The sequence below is a fragment of the Ambystoma mexicanum genome, chromosome 1p, assembly GCF_040938575.1.
Source record: "Ambystoma mexicanum isolate Mex_15411 chromosome 1p, UKY_AmexF1_1, whole genome shotgun sequence".
In the NCBI taxonomy this organism is placed as follows: domain Eukaryota; kingdom Metazoa; phylum Chordata; class Amphibia; order Caudata; family Ambystomatidae; genus Ambystoma; species Ambystoma mexicanum.
Window position 1 is genome coordinate 1,183,430,221 of NC_090921.1, and position 15,911 is coordinate 1,183,446,131.

Sequence of the window (15,911 nt, forward strand, 5' to 3'; positions counted from 1 at the left end):
AGAAATAATATAACCGGTCTATAGGCGGTCAAGCGCTCTACTCGCTGTGCCACTTCACTGTAGCCTGTCAAGTGGCAGAGCGAGTACAGCGCTCACTTTGACATCCGTGCACAGCTTGCTAACGCAAGTTTGAATCCCGGCAAGGCCAAACTCAGCCTTTCATCATTCCGTGGTCGATAAATGAGCACCACACACCGTGGTTAATAATAAGCACCGCTTAGATACCTCACGGTTCTTAGCGCTATATGAATGGGAAAATATTATTATTTCATTATTAACATACTCTGTTCCACTATCTTCGATAGCAAATAGTTTCACGCCCTAATAAATAAAATGATGATTTTTAATGAAGATCGGCTGGTGAGACTAATTTATGTTTTTTAAAACAGGTATGTGGCTCCATTTTGCCTATGTCACGATTTACAGACTCCAGCGGATGGGGTCTTCAACTGCCAGGTGCAGGTCCAAATATGCAACTTCATGACCCTCACCATTTTATGGGACAATCGCCAAGGACCAATATGCCCTTACGCAGTACTAGCGGCTACAAACAACATACCAACCAATAGGGTGGTCTAATGGCTCGTTGTTGGAGCAACCTTCCGATTATCAGAGCGACCATTTACTGCTTTTATCATAAACCAACAGCCTATCTACCGCAAAGGAACAACGCGTGGCTCCAAATAAACTTTTGCTGATCGACAGCAGAGACAATAGCAAATCGCTGAATATTCACTAAACATTTCATGTGAAAGAAATGTACTTTACCAAATGTACAATCCTGCTGTTTACTTTTAAACAGTTTCATATTCCGAATTGTGGTGCACTGAGTTGTAAGCTGATCTAACACCCTCTGTACCGCAAAGGAACATCGCGTGCCTCAACATGAACTTTTGCGGATCAACAACAAAGACAAATGCAAATTGCTGAATATTCTCTAAACATTTGATGTCAAATAAATGTACTTTACAACATTTACAATCTTGCTGTTTGCTTTTAAATCACTGTTTCATATTCCGAATTGTGCCGCACTGTGTTGTGACATAATATGTGTTGTCTTCCGGGTTCTGTGTAAAGTCACTTAGGATTGCAGAGAACTGGGCGTGTTTGATTACGCACCCTGTAACGTCACGGAGAGAGGCGGGGAATATGAATGCTTTGATAATATCAGGCTTAGGGGCGGGAGATATGATTTAGTGTCGCAAAAGCAAGTCAGCCAGGTCAATAGCGCCAGTCATAGGATTATCACATAATGTCGGCGCACACCAGCCGGATTTATCGTTTCATTAGTGGACAAAAAGTCAGTTGACGCCCCTAGGAAATTGTACTATTAGCGGACAAAAGGAGTGGTCTTAAAACACTTTCACCCTGACAACGAACAATACAAACAACGTTCTCAGAACACCCCCATTTTGTGTAATTGCAACCATTTCGGGACACTGCAAGTGTTCTTAGAACACATTCAACTAGACAGATTACAATACGGACAGCGTCCTGAGGACACCCCCAGTTTGTGTATTTACGAACAATTAAGTACACCGCGAGTGTTCATAGCTCATTTTTACCTTCCTTGCGAACAAAAGTGACACATACTCCGTCCTCTAAACACCCCACCATTTAGTTTATTTACAAAATGTCAGAACAGCCGTATTCTCCGCGGACAAATCGAACGCAACAAAAACGTCTAGCACATAAAAAAACAAAACATTGAACCTATCTCATACTCCCCCACCCTCCCCAAACACTCTTACACACCAACACACGGCACTAAATACAATTTTTTATCCACGTTTCACTGCGCTATACGCGGTCGACTGCGAATACAAGATGGCGGGCGCCACAGAAAATCTGATGCGCTCCACGCCCCTCGCCGTCCAATCAGCAAACACGTTGCATGCCCGCGGACATGACGCAAGGCCATGGGCCAATCGGGGTGCTGTCCGCGGAGCGAACAGGGAAGTCCGTCCGCGAAGCGAACACAGATATCACTAATTTTTTTGCCTTACATTTTGGTCATTTTTAAAAAAACTACTGGACAGATTTACACCAAATTTACAAAAGCACGCTTTTGGGACCAGGCCGCCGCTCCTGCCGCAAATTTGGTGTAAATCCGTCCAGCGGTTCGGGCTGTAGCCGTTCGCAAAATTTTTTCCCATTCAGTCTATGGGAAAAAAAAAGTTTTGGGACCCCCCCTATAACTTTTCCTCCCCTGGACGAATCCTCAACAAACTTTGCAAAACGATTCGGAGTGACCCAACTACTTTTTTTGCAAAGTTTGGTGAGGATCCGTCCAGGGAGAGCGAAGTTATAAGCCGCCCAAAAAGTGTTCTTCCTATGGAAACAGCAACGATACGGCCATGTAGTTATGGTTAAGTTGCTGTTTCCATAGGAAGAGCACTTTTTGGGCGGCTTATAACTTCGCTCTCCCTGGACGAATCCTCACCAAACTTTGCAAAAGGATTCGTCCAGGGGGGGCAAAGTTATAGGGGGGTCCCAAAACTTTTTTTTTCACATAGACTGAATGGGAAAAAAATGTTGCTCGCCTCTACAGCCCAAACCGCTGGACGGATTTTCACCAAATTTGTACCAGGAGCAGCGGCTTGGTCCTAAAAGCGTTCTTTTGCAAATTTGGTGAAAATCCGTCCAGTAGTTTTTTTTAAAATGACCAAAAAGTAGGTACCAAAAATAGTGATATCTGTGTTCGGTCTGTGGACACACTTCCCTGTTCGCTCCGCGGGCAGTGTCCTGATTGGCCAATCGGCTTGCGTGATGTTCGCGGACATACAACGTGTTCTCTGATTGGACGGCGTGGAGCGTGAAGCGCGTCAGATTTTCGGTAGCGCCCGCCATCTTTGATTCGCAGTCGTCCGCGGACAGCGCAGTGAAACTTTGTTCAAAATTTGTATTTAGTAGAGTGTGTTGGTGTGTAAGAGTGTTTGGGGAGGGTGGGAGTGTGTGAGATAGAATGAAAGTTGTGTTTTTTATGTGTTAGACGTTCTTTTTCTGTTTGATTTGTCTGCGGACATCACGGGTGTTCTGAAATGTTCTAAATAAACTGAATGGGGGGTGTTCTGAGGACTCAATATGTGTCCGTTTTGTTCGCAAGCAAACTGAAACTGTTCTAAGAACACTCGCAGTGTCCTGAAATGTTCGCAAATAAACAAAATGGGGGTGTCCTAAGGACGCTCTCCGTATTGTTCGTTGTCAAGTTGAATATGTTCTAAGAACACTTGCGGTCTCCTGAATTGTTCGCAAATGCACAAAATAGGGGTGTTCTGAAGACGTTGTCGAACACTCGCTGTGTCCTGAAATGTTCGCAAATATGAATGGGGGTTGTGGCTGACAAGTTGAATGTGTTCTAAGAACACTTGCGGTGTCCTGAAATGTTCGCAAATAAACAAAATGGGGGTGTCCTGAGGACCCTGTCCGTATTGTTCTCTGTCAAGTAGAATGTGTTCTAAGAACACTTGCGGTGTCCTGAAATGTTCGCAAATAAACAAGATGGTGGTGTTCTGAAGACGGTTCTAAGAACACTCGCAGTGTCCGGGGAATGTTCGTAGGGGGTGTCCTGAAGACGCTGTCGTATTGTTCTCTGTCAAGTTGAATGTGTTCTAAGAACACTCGCGGTGTCCTGAAATGTTCGCAAATAACCAAAATGGGGGTGTTCTGAAGACGTTTCTAAGAACACTCCCGGTGTCCTGGAATGTTCGTAGGGGGTGTCCTGAAGGCGTAGTCCGTATTGTTGGCTGGCAAGTTGAATGTGTTCTAAGAACACTCGCAGTGTCCTGAAATGTACGCAAATAAAAAAAATGGGGGTGTCCTGAGGACGCTGTCCGTATTGTTCTCTGTCAAGTTGAATGTGTTCTTAGAACACTCATGGTGTCCTGAAATTTTCGCAAATAAACAAAATGGGGGTGTTCTGAGGACACTGTCCGTATTGTTCGTTGTCAAGTTGAATGTGTTCTAAGAACACTCGCGGTGTCCTGAAATGTTCGCAAATAAACAAAATGGGGGTGTTCTGAAGACGTTTCTAGGAACACTTGCGGTGTCCTGGAATGTTCGTAGAGGGTGTCCTGAAGGCGTAGTCCGTATTGTTCGCTGGCAAGTTGAATGTGTTCTAAGAACACTCGCAGTGTCCTGAAATGTTTGCAAATAAACAAAATGGGGGTGTCCTGAGGACACTGTCCATAATGTTCGTTGTCAAGTTGAAAGTGTTCTAAGAACTATCGCGTTGTTCTGAAATATTCGTAGGGGGTGTCCTGAAAACGCTGTCCGTATTGTTCGCTGGCAAGTTGAAAGTGTTCTAAGAACACTCATAATGTCTGCGGACATTAACAGGGTAATTCATAGAATTTCACAGAAAAGTGTCGCAAGCGGCTGGCGCAGAGTGTCCGCGTGCGATTGTCTGCGCCAGGCACGTGTGCTAAAACCAATTTCCGCGCACAGCGTATTCATGGATTTTAGGCTCCCAAACCAGCCGTGGCGCAGAGAATCGCAGCGACCCTGCAGCAGCGCCAGTAACGCCCCCAAGAACGCCCTCGCGCAAGGAAAAGCCATCAAAATCGCTAAATCATCGCAAAGGGCTGCGCTAACCCTGGACCAGTTCACCGGGCTGGCAAACAGCAAACGCCAAGCGGGGAACGTGTATTTCAGGGGTGCGCGGGAAGTTCCACACGCGATTGGCCCCGTGCAAGCAGGGTACGTGTATTTCAGGGATGCGCGGGAAGTTCCACACGCGATTTCATCAGGGTACGTGTATTTCAGGGGTGCGCGGGAAGTTCCACATGCGATTGGCCCAGTGCGAGCAGGGTACGTGTATTTCAGGGGTGCGCGGGAAGTTCCACACGCGATTGGCTCCATGCAAGCAGGGTACGTGTATTCCAGGGGTGCGCGGGAAGTTCCACACGCGATTTCAGCAGGGTACGTGTATTTCAGGGGTGCGCGGGAAGTTCCACACGCGATTTCATCAGGGTACGTGTATTTCAGGGGTGCGCGGGAAGTTCCACACGCGATTGGGCCAGTGCGAGCAGGGTACGTGTATTTCAGGGGTGCGCGGGAAGTTCCACACGCGATTGGCCCCGTGCAAGCAGGGTACGTGTATTTCAGGGGTGCGCGGGAATTCCACACGCGATTGGCCCAGTGCGAGCAGGGTACGTGTACTCCATGGGTGCGCGGGAAGTTCCACACGCGATTTCAGCAGGGTACGTGTATTTCAGGGGTGGGCGGGAAGTTCCACACGCGATTGGCCCAGTGCGAGCAGGGTACGTGTATTCCATGGGTGCGCGGGAAGTTCCACACGCGATTTCATCAGGGTACGTGTATTTCAGGGGTGCGCCGGAAGTTCCACACGCGATTGGGCCAGTGCGAGCAGGGTACGTGTATTTCAGGGGTGCGCGGGAAGTTCCACACGCGATTGGCCCCGTGCAAGCAGGGTACGTGTATTTCAGGGGTGCGCGGGAAGTTCCACACGCGATTTCATCAGGGTACGTGTATTTCAGGGGTGCGCGGGAAGTTCCACATGCGATTGGCCCAGTGCGAGCAGGGTACGTGTATTTCAAGGGTGCGCGGGAAGTTCCACACGCGATTGGCTCCATGCAAGCAGGGTACGTGTATTCCAGGGGTGCGCGGGAAGTTCCACACGCGATTTCAGCAGGGTACGTGTATTTCAGGGGTGCACGGGAAGTTCCACACGCGATTGGCCCAGTGCGAGCAGGGTATGTGTATTCCATGGGTGCGCGGGAAGTTCCACAAGCGATTTCATCAGGATACGTGTATTTCAGGGGTGCGCGGGACGTTCCACACGCGATTGGCCCTGTGCAAGCAGGGTACGTGTATTTCAGGGGTGCGCGGGAATTCCACACGCGATTGGCCCAGTGCGAGCAGGGTACGTGTACTCCATGGGTTCGCGGGAAGTTCCACACGCGATTTCAGCAGGGTACGTGTATTTCAGGGGTGCGCGGGAAGTTCCATACGCGATTGGCCCAGTGCGAGCAGGGTACGTGTATTCCATGGGTGCGCGGGAAGTTCCACACGCGATTTCATCAGGGTACGTGTATTTCAGGGGTGCGCGGGAAGTTCCACACGCGATTGGGCCAGTGCGAGCAGGGTACGTGTATTTCAGGGGTGCGCGGGAAGTTCCACACGCGATTGGCCCCGTGCAAGCAGGGTACGTGTATTTCAGGGGTGCGCGGGAAGTTCCCACGCGATTGGCCCAGTGCGAGCAGGGTACGTGTATTCCATGGGTGCGCGGGAAGTTCCACACGCGATTTCATCATGGTACGTGTATTTCAGGGGTGCGCGGGAAGTTCCACATGCGATTGGCCCAGTGCGAGCAGGGTACGTGTATTTCAGGGGTGCGCGGGAAGTTCCACACGCGATTGGCTCCATGCAAGCAGGGTACGTGTATTCCAGGGGTGCGCGGAAAGTTCCACACGCGATTTCAGCAGGGTACGTGTATTTCAGGGGTGCGCGGGAAGTTCCACACGCGATTGGCCCAGTGCGAGCAGGGTACGTGTATTTCAGGGGTGCGCGGGAAGTTCCACACACGATTGGCCCCGCGCAAGCAGGGTACGTGTATTTCAGGGGTGCGCGGGAATTCCACACGCGATTGGCCCAGTGCGAGCAGGGTACGTGTACTCCATGGGTGCGCGGGAAGTTCCACACGCGATTTCAGCAGGGTACGTGTATTTCAGGGGTGCGCGGGAAGTTCCACACGCCATTGGCCCAGTGCGAGCAGGGTACGTGTATTCCATGGGTGCGTGGGAAGTTCCACATGCGATTTCATCAGGGTACGTGTATTTCAGGGGTGCGCGGGAAGTTCCACACGCGATTGGGCCAGTTCGAGCAGGGTACGTGTATTTCAGGGGTGCGCGGGAAGTTCCACACGCGATTGGCCCCATGCAAGCAGGGTACGTGTATTTCAGGGGTGCGCGGGAAGTTCCACACGCGATTGGCCCAGTGCGAGCAGGGTACGTGTATTCCATGGGTGCGCGGGAAGTTCCACACGCAATTTCAGCAGGGTACGTGTATTTCAGGGGTGCGCGGGAAGTTCCACATGCGATTTCAGCAGGGTACGTGTATTTCAGGGGTGCGTGGGAAGTTCCACACGCGATTTCAGCATGGTATGTGTATTTCAGGGGTTCTGGGGAGTACTACACGTGAATTGGCCGTGTGGGTCCTCCCAGGTGTACGCTCCACAACCTCCACGGCCCCTGCAGGCAGCCCATACCACGGGGGACTACCCTGCACCCCTGCTCATGTCCCGCAGGCAGCCCATCCACCATGGGCATGCCCCCCAGCCAACCCACATGTCACCTTGCACTAATGATCAACAATGCATGTCTCCCACCACCCCCACCACCCAGCAGTGCAGGGGCAGCCTCCAACAGGCCCCCACTCATGTCTCCCACCACCCCCACCCCCCAGCAGTACAGGGGCAGCCTCCACCAGGCCCCCACTCATGTCTCCCACCACCCCCAGCCCCCAGCAGTGCAGGGGCAGCCTCCACCAGGCCCCCACTCATGTCTCCTACCACCCCCACTCCCCAGCCACCAGGGGCACCCTCCACCAGGCCCCCACCCATGTCTCCCACCACCCCCACCCCCCCGCCACCATGGGCAGCCCCCACCAGGCCCCCACTCATGTCTCGTACCACCCCCACCCCCCAGCCACCAGGGGCACCCTCCACCAGGCCCCCACCCATGTCTCCCACCACCCCCACCCCCCCGCCACCATGGGCAGCCCCCACCAGGCCCCCACTCATGTCTCCCACCCACCCCCACCCCCCATGGGCAGCCCCCACCAGGCCCCCACTCATGTCCCCCTGCACCCCCACACCCCAGCATCCAGGGGCAGCCTCCACCAGGCCCCCACTCATGTCTCCCACCACCCCCACCCCCCAGCAGTGCAGGCGCAGCCTCCACCAGGCCCCCACTCATGTCTCCCACCACCCCCACCCCCCAGCCACCAGGGGCACCCTCCACCAGGCCCCCACCCATGTCCCCTATCACCCCCACCCCCCAGCAGTGCAGGGGCACCCTCCACCAGGCCCCCACTCATGTCTCCCACCACCCCCACCCCCCAGCATCCAGGGGCAGCCTCCACCAGGCCCACACTCATGTCTCCCACCACCCCCACCACCCAGCCACCAGGGGCACCCTCCACCAGGCCCCCACTCATGTCTCCCACCACCCCCACCCCCCAGCCACCAGGGGCACCCTCCACCAGGCCCCCACTCATGTCTCCCACCCACCCCCACCCCCCATGGGCAGCCCCCACCAGGCCCCCACTCATGTCCCCCTGCACCCCCACGCCCCAGCATCCAGGGGCAGCCTCCACCAGGCACCCACTCATGTCTCCCACCACCCCCACCCACCAGCAGTGCAGGGGCACCCTCCACCAGGCCCCCACTCATGTCTCCCACCACCCCCACCCCCCAGCCACCAGGGGCACCCTCCACCAGGCCCCCACCCATGTTCCCTATCACCCCCACCCCCCAGCAGTGCAGGGGCACCCTCCACCAGGCCCCCACTCATGTCCCCCTGCACCCCCACCCCCCAGCATCCAGGGGCAGCCTCCACCAGGCCTCCACTCATGTCTCCCACCACCCCCCAGCAGTGCAGGGGCAGCCTCCACCAGGCCCCCACTCATGTCTCCCACCACCCCCACCCCCCAGCCACCAGGGGCACCCTCCACCAGGCCCCCACCCATGTCCCCTATCACCCCCACCCCCCAGCAGTGCAGGGGCACCCTCCACCAGGCCCCCACTCATGTCTCCCACCAGCCCCACCCCCAGCATCCAGGGGCAGCCTCCACCAGGCCCACACTCATGTCTCCCACCACCCCCACCACCCAGCCACCAGGGGCACCCTCCACCAGGCCCCCACTCATGTCTCCCACCACCCCCACCCCCCAGCCACCAGGGGCACCCTCCACCAGGCCCCCACCCATGTCTCCCACCACCCCCACCCCCCAGCCACCAGGGGCACCCTCCACCAGGCCCCCACTCATGTCTCCCACCCACCCCCACCCCCCATGGGCAGCCCCCACCAGGCCCCCACTCATGTCCCCCTGCACCCCCACGCCCCAGCATCCAGGGGCAGCCTCCACCAGGCACCCACTCATGTCTCCCACCACCCCCACCCCCCAGCAGTGCAGGGGCACCCTCCACCAGGCCCCCACTCATGTCTCCCACCACCCCCACCCCCCAGCCACCAGGGGCACCCTCCACCAGGCCCCCACCCATGTTCCCTATCACCCCCACCCCCCAGCAGTGCAGGGGCACCCTCCACCAGGCCCCCACTCATGTCCCCCTGCACCCCCACCCCCCAGCATCCAGGGGCAGCCTCCACCAGGCCTCCACTCATGTCTCCCACCACCCCCCAGCAGTGCAGGGGCAGCCTCCACCAGGCCCCCACTCATGTCTCCCACCACCCCCACCCCCCAGCCACCAGGGGCACCCTCCACCAGGCCCCCACCCATGTCCCCTATCACCCCCACCCCCCAGCAGTGCAGGGGCACCCTCCACCAGGCCCCCACTCATGTCTCCCACCAGCCCCACCCCCAGCATCCAGGGGCAGCCTCCACCAGGCCCACACTCATGTCTCCCACCACCCCCACCACCCAGCCACCAGGGGCACCCTCCACCAGGCCCCCACTCATGTCTCCCACCACCCCCACCCCCCAGCCACCAGGGGCACCCTCCACCAGGCCCCCACCCATGTCTCCCACCACCCCCACCCCCCAGCCACCAGGGGCACCCTCCACCAGGCCCCCACTCATGTCTCCCACCCACCCCCACCCCCCATGGGCAGCCCCCACCAGGCCCCCACTCATGTCCCCCTGCACCCCCACCCCCCAGCATCCAGGGGCAGCCTCCACCAGGCCCCCACTCATGTCTCCCACCATCCCCACCACCCAGCAGTGCAGGGGCACCCTCCACCAGGCCCCCACTCATGTCTCCCACCACCCCCACCCCCCAGCCACCAGGGGCACCCTCCACCAGGCCCCCACCCATGTTCCCTATCACCCCCACCCCCCAGCAGTGCAGGGGCACCCTCCACCAGGCCCCCACTCATGTCTCCCACCACCCCCACACCCCAGCATCCAGGGGCACCCTCCACCAGGCCCACACTCATGTCTCCCACCACCCCCACCACACAGCCACCGGGGGCACCCTCCACCAGGCCCCCACTCATGTCTCCCACCACCCCCACACCCCAGCCACCAGGGGCACCCTCCATCAGGCCCCCACCCATGTCTCCCACCACCCTCACCCCCCAGCCACCAGGGGCACCCTCCACCAGGCCCCCACTCATGTCTCCCACCCACCCCCCAGCCACCATGGGCAGCCCCCACCAGGCCCCCACTCATGTCCCCCTGCACCCCCACCCCCCAGCATCCAGGGGCACCCTCCACCAGGCCCCCACTCATGTCAACCACCACCCCCACCCCCCAGCCACCAGGGGCACCCTCCACCAGGCCCCCACTCATGTCTCCCACCCACCCCCACCCCCCAGCCACCATGGGCAGCCCCCACCCCCACTCATGTCTCCCACCCACCCCCACCCCCCAGCCACCATGGGCAGCCGCCACCAGGCCCCCACTCATGTCTCCCATGCCAACCCCCGCCCCCAAGCCACCATGGGCAGCCCCCACCAGGCCCCCGCTCATGTCCCCCTGCACCCCCACCCCCCAGCAGTGCAGGGGCAGCCCCCACCAGGCCCCCACTCATGTCCCCCTGCACCCCCACCCCCCAGCAGTGCAGGGGCAGCCTCCACCAGACCCCCACTCATGTCTCCCACCACCCCCACCCCCCAGCAGTGCAGGGGCAGCCTCCACCAGGCCCCCACTCATGTCTCCCACCACCCCCACCCCCCAGCAGTGCAGGGGCAGCCTCCACCAGGCCCCGACTCATGTCTCCCACCACCCCAACCCCCCAGCAGTGCAGGGGCAGCCTCCACCAGGCCCCCACTCATGTCTCCCACCACCCCCACCCCCCAGCAGTGCAGGGGCAGCCTCCACCAGGCCCCCACTCATGTCAACCACCACCCCCACCCCCCAGCCATCAGGGACACCCTCCACCAGGCCCACACTCATGTCTCCCACCACCCCCACCCCCCAGCAGTGCAGGGGCACCCTCCACCAGGCCCCCACTCATGTCTCCCACCACCCCCACCCCCCAGCAGTGCAGGGGCACCCTCCACCAGGCCCACACTCATGTCTCCCACCACCCCCACCACCCAGCCACCAGGGACACCCTCCACCAGGCCCCCACCCATGTCTCCCACCACCCCCACCCCCCAGCCACCAGGGGCACCCTCCACCAGGCCCCCACTCATGTCTCCCACCCACCCCCACCCCCCATGGGCAGCCCCCACCAGGCCCCCACTCATGTCCCCCTGCACCCCCACCCCCCAGCATCCAGGGGCAGCCTCCACCAGGCCCCCACTCATGTCTCCCACCACCCCCACCCCCCAGCAGTGCAGGGGCACCCTCCACCAGCCCCCCACTCATGTCTCCCACCACCCCCACCCCCCAGCCACCAGGGGCACCCTCCACCAGGCCCCCACCCATGTCCCCTATCACCCCCACCCCCCAGCAGTGCAGGGGCACCCTCCACCAGGCCCCCACTCATGTCTCCCACCACCCCCACCCCCCAGCATCCAGGGGCACCCTCCACCAGGCCCACACTCATGTCTCCCACCACCCCCACCACCCAGCCACCAGGGGCACCCTCCACCAGGCCCCCACTCATGTCTCCCACCACCCCCACCCCCCAGCCACCAGGGGCACCCTCCACCAGGCCCCCACCCATGTCTCCCACCACCCCCACCCCCCAGCCACCAGGGGCACCCTCCACCAGGCCCCCACTCATGTCTCCCACCCACCCCCACCCCCATGGGCAGCCCCCACCAGGCCCCCACTCATGTCCCCCTGTACCCCCACCCCCCAGCATCCAGGGGCAGCCTCCACCAGGCCCCCACTCATGTCTCCCACCACCCCCACCCCCCAGCCACCAGGGGCACCCTCCACCAGGCCCCCACCCATGTCTCCCACCACCCCCACCACCCAGCCACCAGGGGCACCCTCCACCAGGCCCCCACTCATGTCTCCCACCACCCCCACCCCCCAGCAGTGCAGGGGCACCCTCCACCAGGCCCCCACTCATGTCTCCCACCACCCCCATCCCCCAGCAGTGCAGGGGCACCCTCCACCAGGCCCCCACTCATGTCTCCCCCCACCCTCACCCCCCAGCATCCAGGGGCACCCTCCACCAGGCCCACACTCATGTCTCCCACCACCCCCACCCCCCAGCAGTGCAGGGGCAGCCTCCACCAGGTCCTCACAATCCCCAATCATGTGCGTTATGGTCAGCCTCGACAGCCAAAAAGCCCTACCAAGTAACCCATTCACCCACATGGAAATGGAAATTACATGTTACACCCCCAATGTTCGTCACACACAATGGTTGCAATTGAATGTGAAAACACCCAACATGACATGCATGAAACCAATGAGATGATACCACACAGTAAAGTATGAAAACAAAATTGTATTAAAAAAAAAAAAATGCAAAAGAAATGAAACAAACTACAATGGCAATGAAAAAAGATAAGCTGCATGTCCGTTTAAAATAAATAAAAACACCAAATCCTAATCCAAAAAAATGTTGTTCAAAGTCAAATGAAAAATAAAATCAATCCAATGAAGAACTATGTACAAAACATCCAAGGGTCCATGAGCCCAACTGAACCAAGGAAACCTACAAAAAACCCTAACTAAAATGCAACTATATACAAAAAGTGGAGCAGTGTCCGTCGACTCCAAATCATAAGAACAAACAACGGAAACCTAAAATTAAAGAACTATATACAAAGGTGGCGGGCAAGTCCAGCGGCTCACTCCGTGGTGTTCCGGGCCAGGGCATCATCGAACTCCTGTTCGATGTCCCGGAGGCGGTCCTGTTCCATGGCCCCGAGGGTCCGCAGGGACGACGCCGTGTCCTCCTCGAACCCCCTGCGGATTGCCTCGAGGCACTCGGCCCGCCTCAGGGCCCTCCGCATGGAGTTCTCCGCCCTGACCATTGTGAGCCGCGCCTCTTCCGCCCGCCGCCGCTCCGCACCTATCTGCTGGCCCAACCTCTGCCACACAGAAGACACACCCCGTCCTGGGTCAACCTGCCCTCCGGCCGATGCCTGCCCCTCCGATGTTGAAGGCCCCGAGCCTTCATGGCTCCCACCACGTTGCTGCTGCTGCTGTGCCTCTGCCCGTGCACTGCCTCCTGCTGCCTGCACATCCTCCGCCGGCTGGGGTGCAGTTGTTGTTGTGGCCACCCCTGCTGGACGTCCGACTCCCGACTGTGGCAGGGATGCCTCCTCCACCAGCCTGGCCGCACCGTCAGAGGCAGCTCCACAGGGCACCCAGGTGACTGATGGGTGGGAAGATGGCACAGAGGACGACTGGCGCATAGGGGGTTCAGTTGAGGAGGGGGTCGGAGCAAGCCCCAACCTGTCCCGCAGGCTGACGTGGTCAACGAGCCATTCGAGATGACGTGCAGTCTCTCCATGAAAAGACTGCAGGTCACCTCGCATGGCCCGTTGACGCAACGCCACACCAGCCAGGACAGGCTCAACCCGGACCTGGATAGCCACGTCCGCAGGCAGAGGAAGGCCAGTTGACGTCAGCTCATCCCCTGCCTGAAAACGGGTCTGGACGTAGGCATCCCTGCTGGTGCAAGATGATGCAGGGACAGGATCGGGGACAGGATTGCACACAGGCACCTCCGCGGCGGCCTGTGCTGCCTCCTGTCCCTGGTCCTGCACTGCACCACTAGCACTGTGGGATCCCCACCTCCAGACCCCGTCTCTGGTGCTTGCACGGCCTCCTCCTCCACCAAACCCCCCACCAACCTGGATGACTCCGTGCCATCTTCCCCTGTTGGGCCCTGTGGGGTCCCAGCTGCCCCTTCTGCTGCCGAGGAGTCCAACTCCAACCTCCGCCTCTTGGACCTCCCCCCAGCAGCTGCGGACTGGGAAGCGGCACCGGACTCCTCACTCCCCAACGAGATGACAACACGGGAGGGGAGCCGGGCCTTGCGTCTCCGGCTGGCGGTGGGATCCCCGCCGCTGTGCTCCACAGCACCTTCTCCGCCCTCTTCATCAGTTGACGCTGCAGACAGGGAGAAACAAAACACAGGCATCAGGGCACTGTACAATGGACACATACACACATGACAGTTGCACATGAGTGGCATTGGCAAACCTCAGACATGTCATCACAATCCCCAACACACATGTCATTACAACTCGCACACATGAGCCATAACACAGCCATATCGCAACTGCCACCACCATCCCTACACATACAACAGCATGAGCAGCCAAAGGTGAGCCAGACATCACATGCAACACAGGAAGTGCACCACACATGTACACACACCACCACACTTGCATGCATGTGTACACCTCTGCCAAGTGTCGCACTGTTCAGACGGGCATCCATGTCACATCTGCAATCAGGCTTCCACATACCGCTGTCACATGCATCCATGTTGCATCACTGTTGCACCCTTGTCAAATACACACACATGCACATGTACACAGTGCTCATACATGCAGCCGAAAACAACATACATGCGTGACATCACGGACATGTCTACTTACATACACATTCATCCAAACATGTGTGCCCACACAACTGCATTTGGCATGCAAGCCTACACACACAAGCACCATCCATGTCTCACACATTACAGCCCTCGCATGTGTCAGCCCCACGGCCCTGTACACCCCCACCCATACTCGACCCCATACAAACAGATGTGCAACCTGCACACTACCGAATAATCACCACACACACTGCTCACAATCAGGATGCATGTACACTCACCGCTCGACTCCAGACGGGTCTGCTTCTCTAGGACCTGGACGTGGAGCGCTGGGGATATGCGTTCCAGGACCCTCATCTGTTCTTCCGACAAGTGGCCCCGGCGCCCCTTGTCATCCACTGCCTTCAAGAGGCGCCGGGCCTTGTTCAGGGTTCTGGACCTGAAGTCCTCCCAGCGCTTCCTGACATGTTGTAAGTCGCGGACTGCCACCCCCTCCGCGTTGATGGCAGTCACGATGTCAGTCCAGATCCGAGTCCGTCCTTCCTTGTCGGTGCGGGAACTTCCGAAGAGGGCATCATACTGCCCCAGGACTTGCTCCACCAGGACACCAACTTCGGTGGCACTGAAGCTGGTGCCCCTCTGCCTCTCTGGCCGGGGGTTGTCAGTGGTCCCAGATGGTGTTTGCCCCGACATGTCAACCCCAGAGGCAGGAGTGGGTGGCCAACTGGGTCCTGGGGCTGGGCTGTGGAGCGATGGAATCCCAGTCGGGAGTCTTCGGTTCCAGCAGGGGTGGTCACAGCAACAGCACCCCTGGCTGATGTGCAGGCAGCAAATGGCAGTGCACGTGGGCAGCAGGCAGTTAGGCAGCAGCAGATGGCAGGTGGGAGCGTGCTCGGGGCTCTGGGGGCAGTAGTTCGGCCTTCTGGGCAGGAGCGTGGTCTTCCGTGTGCTTACGCGTGGCCAGCTTGATACGGAGTGATTTGGCACGTGAAAAATCCAACACGTCTGCGTGTAATTCGAGGAAAGGCCCTTAGCGCGTAAACGCGTCGCCAGCGTATGGCCGTCTATGAAGTCAGGTGCACGTTGAATTGGGCACACGTTTGAAAATGTTGCGTGTGAAAAAAATGAAAGACACATCCGAGTGTCAAAGCGTTTAATTGGTGGGAATGGGCCTAGCGCGTACACGCGGCAGTGACAAAGCGTGTAATTGGTGGAAATGGCCCTACACGCAGAAGTGACAAAGCGTGTAATTGGTGGAAATGGCCCTAGCGCGTACACGCCGCGTAAGTGACGCAGGACGTGT